Raw genomic sequence first — 6,000 nt, forward strand, 5'->3', positions numbered from 1 at the left:
ACAAACTTGCCCCTCCCAAGTGGCACAGACAGGAAGCAACAAGTCCCCTTCCAGGTGGATATAGTATGAGCTCGTATTACAGCTCAGAAAAGTAACAAGTGTGGTACCCAGCCACACGCTCTGAAGATGTCCCATCACCACCGCTTGTGCAGCCAGGTAATGCTCAATGCTTTGGTACAATCACACGTTCTAACCTCATGAAACTCACTTCCCTCTTATTGAAATCCTACTGTTAGGCCTTGATTCAGGAAAGCACTTAAGCACATGCTTCACTTTAAGCATGTGCTTAATTCCCCTTGACTTCAGTTTGCTTATATATATTTATGCTTAAAGTTAAGCACCTGCTCAAGTGCTCTTCTGGTTTGTGACCATAATGCAGAAACCCATTATAGAAAGACATCTAAGCAGGGTAAGGGTTGGCAGGCCCAGTAGGTCTTTGGGAACAAGTGCTTGCTCCCATTTTATACCAGAATCCCTAGTACTCAACCAGTGCTAGACTGGTGCAGGATGTTTCCAGGTGTGTTCAGCTCCAAGAGGTACATTTCAGGACTGCTGCCTGGCACAGATGCCCTTGGTCACTGGAGCTGTCTCCACGTTGAGAATAACTGCAGACAAAATCACTTTGTGCGATCGAGGGTGAGAACATGTCGAGTGCTCTCCTGATCTCAGGATCGTTTCTCTGACATGTGACCTGCATGGCCGGTGCATTTTGTTACTGCACGATGTCTGGAAATACTGGTTCAAGGCCTCCTAAAGTCCTCTCTCGCCACAAACTAGCTGCATGCTTCCATTACAGCAGCATGCAGCCCTTTGAATAGGGAGAATCTGGTTTGTAGCCTCCAAAAGCCATCTGAGGCCATGGCTACACTTACAGCTGTACAGCGCTGGGAGTTACAGCTGTCTTCGTACAGCTGTGTAGGGAAAGCGCTGCAGTGTGGCCACGCTGACAGCTACCAGCACTGCAGTATGGCCACATTTGCAGTATTTGCAGCGCTTTTGGGAGTGGTGCATTATGGGCAGCTATCCCAGCATTCAAGTGGCTGCAACGTGCTTTTCAAAAGAGTAGGGCGGGGTGGAGAGTGACAGGGAGCGTGGGGGAGACAGAGAGAGTGGATTTTTGGAGCTGACACTGTGTCAGCTCCCTGCCTTGCAAGTTCTAAGGACTGGAAGATACACAGCACCAACCTTCAATCACTTTAAAAGTTTCGATCCCTTCCCCCACCCCTCTCTTATTCACTAAATGCAAATAGCCTTCAGACCAGATAAGCAGCTGCTCCAAAATGGACTCCCCTCTACCCCCCCGCCCTGTTGCTTCTCTCCTCAAGCAAACTGTGAACATTCCAAAGAAATTCTCTTGCCTGCCTCTGCTTGAGCAAACGAGCTGTGTTTATTTTTTAGATAAGCAGCTCTGGGAGCCCGGAGTTCACAGCAAAACAGCAGAGTGGTTGAACAGGTATTCTGGGATACCTCCGAATACCTGGGAGGCCAATTACAGCGCTTTTGGTGGCCACAGTTGCGGCGCAGCGCTGCATCACCAGTGCTGCAATCCTTATACCCCAGGCAGAGCAGGAGTACAGCCAGCGCTGCAGCCAGGGAGATGCAGCGCTGTATGTGCCTTGCAAGTGTGGACGGTGAGTAAGTTGCAGCGCTGTAAAGCCACCACCAGCACTGCAACTCTCCAGTGTAGCCAAGCCCTGAATCCCACTGACCTCGCTGGAGCACCAAGGAGATGCCCTGAAAAGCCCTAGAGAAAACTTAAATGAAGGGGACAAAGATACTAAGTTACATGGAGCCAAAGCATCTCCTGAGTTGCTCGACCAAAAGTCCTGGCATGTGGCTGGGTCCTCTTCAACTTCCCTTAGTGGATGATAAAGGATAAAAAGGAATAAAATAAATATTCAGATCAGAGAAAAAGATTCTCTACCCCAGGTGAGAAAACTTCAGCCTTCTGTTTGTTATGCTGCGGCCCTTCCTTTCAGTAATCTGCATGCCTGTTAATCAATGTGCCCAGCTACTGCACTTGTCAGCAAAGGGGGTCTTCACACTTTGCAAATATCAGTTAAGACTCCATCCCCTCCTCCACCACCACCACCACCACCACCCCCAATTAGGTAGCACCCTGTGTAGAACTATACCCATTATACAGAGTGGGAAATTGAGACACTGCATTAGGACCACAGTCTTCAAACTTGACTAGTTCTAGTCAGGCCTCTAAATCCTTAATTAGGCTCACAGTAACTGGGCTGATTTTCACAGGTGCTGAGCACTCATGACACTGCTGGATTTCAGGCCTTATTTTTATTTAGCTCAGTGGTTTGAGCATTGGCCTGCTAAACCCAGGGTTGTGAGTTCAATCCTTGAGGGGGCCATTTAGGGATTTGGGGATTGGCCCTGCTTTGAGCAGGGGGTTGGACTAGATGATCTCCTGAGGTCCCTTCCAACCCTAATAATCTATGATTCTATTTAGATCCTGCAATGGGGTTTCCACTCACCACCAGGGCACCTCCTTGTGTCTAGGTTTGGGAAAGTGGCTCTCACAACACCAGGTGCCCCTTTCTGCTGTCTGCTTCCTCTGCGACCATCTCTCTTCAGGGAACTTGGCTTTATAGTGCTGGCCCAGCCCTTCCCCAGCTGGGCTTCACATTCAGTTAACCTTGGCCTTCTCTCAGGTGACTCAAGGTGCCCATTTGGCCACTCGGGCCCTCATTAATCCTGCCAGGGCTCTGTGGGGTGCACGCCACATCACAGAGTTTAACTATCAGAGTTTTGGTACTGAATGTTGGACACCCAAATGTGACAGTCTGGGACACCATGACCACAGAAAAAAAATAGAACCCAGGAGTCCCAATTCCCTAACCCCTGGACCATACACACTGTCCTCTATAACCTCAAAAGAACTTCTGGCCAGTTTAAATTAAATACCCTGCCTTCCTGGAGTCCTCCTGACCCTGGAAGTATTTAATAATGGAAACAAAACCTAATTAGAAATTAATGGCCTACAAAAGGCTCCAGTTTGCTTGTTACACAAGGACAAACCTTTAAAAAAAATTATGTCTATGATGATCATCTACATTTGGCCACTGCACTTTGGTTGGCGGGAGGGGGTAGTTTAAATCAGCCAGAGTCCTGCAGGCAGGGATAACAAGTTCACAGAGAGATTGGTAATGGGTACAGAGGAATGAGGGGCCATTAATCTTTCCAGGTGAATCTCTGGGGCCAGCAGGCAGGATGGAAGCAGTTTAGCATAACACAGGGCTGTAAAACCATCCTAAGAGAACACTGGTGGTGGTGGTAGGATGCTACATCAGCAGGGTCCATCTGGCTGGGCCAATTCCATTACAAGCTGGAAGCAGCAAACTGCACCCGGTCCCAGGAAGTATTAGTAACACTCCTGTTTATAGTCAACTCAGCTCTCTTTTAAGGTGGGCTAATCAACAGAGCACAACCAGCTACAAATAAACAGGATCAGGAGAAGTTATCAGGACTAGTCGTCTGTCCCATGGGGCAGACAAGTGCTAGGAGGGGAGCACACTGTGTTCAGTACACTGGTGAGACTGTATCCACCACACTGTGTCCTATCCGGCCTCTTTGTTAATCCGGAGTCCAGGGGGAAGGCCAGAAATGACCTAGGGGTGGGACGGTTTGAGTTGAGGAAATATTCGACATAACTATGTCCATAGCTAAGACAAATGACTGCTGATTTGGAGGAAGGTGTGTGCAGAGGTGTGGTGCAAATGTCTGAGCAGCAGGGACTGAAAGGCAAGTAGGACTGATCACATGAGACTAAGAGGAGGGAAATACAAGTCTGATTACCAGGATCAGCTCCCTGATGGTGAGAGAGCTCAGACTGCAGGGATGTCTCCCAAGGGAAGTGGTGGAAGCCCTGCTGCCTGGGACACCGAACACAGATCTGGTACATGCACTGCAGGGACTGCTGCAGGGGATAGCTTTCCAGCTCGGCTTTCTCTGACCCTGCCCTGCTATTTACTATTTTTAACAATGATTTATTGTTTTTACTATTTCCAATAAAACGAGGGAGAGATCCATTTTTCACTTTCAGAGGCTCCCCCTTCCCCCATCCCCTTGCTATAGAGAATGAGTCATTGTCTACGAACATTTTTCAAAACAGCTCTTCTAAAATTCTGTATCAAATCACAAGCATTTCTAGTCCACGAGCCCTAGGATGCTGTTGATCTGCTGCATGAAAACGAAGAGCCTTAAAGCAGGAATCCTTCTGCTTGGCATAAATCTTTTACCCGACTGTACCTTGTCTAACAACTCATTTAGTGCCCATCAAGTGGGGACACAGGGAGCCTGTGAGCTCATTATGTGCTTTAAAGCTCTGTTTGTGTCTGGAATTGTATTTCAGGGCTGGCTGTTTTGTTTTGCGGACAGATAACACATGTTCATGGGAGAGTCAGCTGCATAGTCACACACAGAAAGGGCAAACTGCAGATTTTTAACTGCCACAGCGCAGCTTTACAAAACATGCTCCTACCTGACCCCATGCGCTATGTCACTCCAGCATCAGAGGAAGGGGGCACCAGCCTGTGGGTAAGGTTGAGAACACATTTACACTCAGGGGATGACTGGCCATGGATCAGGTCAGGTATTTTCATTCAGTGGAGACAGATCACCAACAATTTCAATGTCTCATCAGAATTAAATGTTTTGCTCAGCCTGAACCACTGATAACCCAGCTTGTACTATCCAAGGATTTGGCTTTTGTTTCATACTCTCACATACAGATTAATATGGTGAAATGCGTGCGGTCAGCCCCAATGAGCCATTAATTCCGCTCACTTCCACTAGCATGACAACCTGTAAAGACCTAGAGTTGCTTTCACAAGACTGGTCTTTGCAACCTGGGCTGCTGTGACGAGTTTGGTCAGAGCTGCCCCATAGAAAGGCGGCTCTAATCTTTACAGGAACGATGGGATTTCTAGAAATGTGCCTTCACTTTATCGAACCAGCACCAGGTTGGAAAGTTTTCCAGACATGCCTGCAATGGGGAGAACTAAGTTATTTTCCTACAGGTACCAGCACTGGCTTTCAAGACTCACGGCCCTTGGAACGTAACTTCCCGTGGTGTTTGGGTCAACCTAGAGGAGTCAATCTGGTGAAAGCCTCTGCAGCTCGTAGGCTGGTCTGACTCTGAGGCCTTTGAAGCCTTCGGCCCCGATTAACCAACAAAATGCAATGCTTATTAACAATACCGGGGGAAGTATTTTAAAGGCTGACAGGGAGAAGTGGGGTGGGTAATACTGATAACGTATTCTGGTCCCCTGCCACCCCCTCCTGCAGGTATGATGGCATATGTACTACTTACACACACCTGGCACAGAATCCTCAGTAGTCCAATGGCTGGTTCAAGAATCCTTGCCCCATTTATACACACACACACCCCTTACAGCTCTCCATGCAATGGATACCGTGGCACAGGTACACACAAGGACCCTGAAATAACAGCAATATAAACAAACCTGGTTCCTGAGCCTGAGAAGTTTATGAAACCATCTTCTTCCCTTCACATAAACAAACATTCTGCTATTAAACAGCTCTGATTTCCCTATAAACTTTTCTAACAACAAGCTAGACAGATTTAAACAACAAGCAAAACAAGAAGGGATGCGGGAAGTACCTTTCTATTGCTGGCTGGGCTGGCGCTAGAGGATAACAGAGCCGTTCCAGTGATGCTGCTGAGACAGAAGCACTCTGGAGTTACGATTACAGCTTTCCCCGCTCTGCGACCAGATCTTTCAGCAGCCCAGACCCACTGTGCTGGAAATGCACTTAGTAATTATCTGCAAGAGACCAGGCTCCGCCCCCACAGCTCTGATTGGTCCTCTGGCCCTGTGCAAGTCTGCATTGGTTTCAGTCAATCTACTATTATCCAGAGCCTCAAAAGAACTGAATTCTATGTCCCACGGATAAGGGGTATTGGGGTGAGCATGACAGGTCGGGGGAGGGGGAGGGGAGAACAGACTGACTCGCACAGAG

At 48.1% G+C, this 6,000-nt stretch overlaps 1 protein-coding gene across 2 annotated transcripts in view; it reads right to left on the reverse strand.

The window, feature by feature from the left end:
• The window catches only part of ZMAT4 (zinc finger matrin-type 4), a 183,841-nt gene extending 178,084 nt beyond the window's left edge, over positions 1 to 5,757 (reverse strand). For both annotated transcript variants that reach the window (XM_050940296.1, XM_050940298.1), the window contains exon 1: positions 5,642 to 5,757. The gene's annotated coding sequence lies outside the window, so the exon portion shown is untranslated. The remainder of the gene's footprint in view (positions 1 to 5,641) is intronic.
• Positions 5,758 to 6,000: the final 243 nt, after the last annotated feature.

Source organism: Gopherus flavomarginatus, chromosome 2 (genome assembly GCF_025201925.1).
Source record: "Gopherus flavomarginatus isolate rGopFla2 chromosome 2, rGopFla2.mat.asm, whole genome shotgun sequence".
NCBI classification, from domain to species: Eukaryota; Metazoa; Chordata; order Testudines; family Testudinidae; genus Gopherus; species Gopherus flavomarginatus.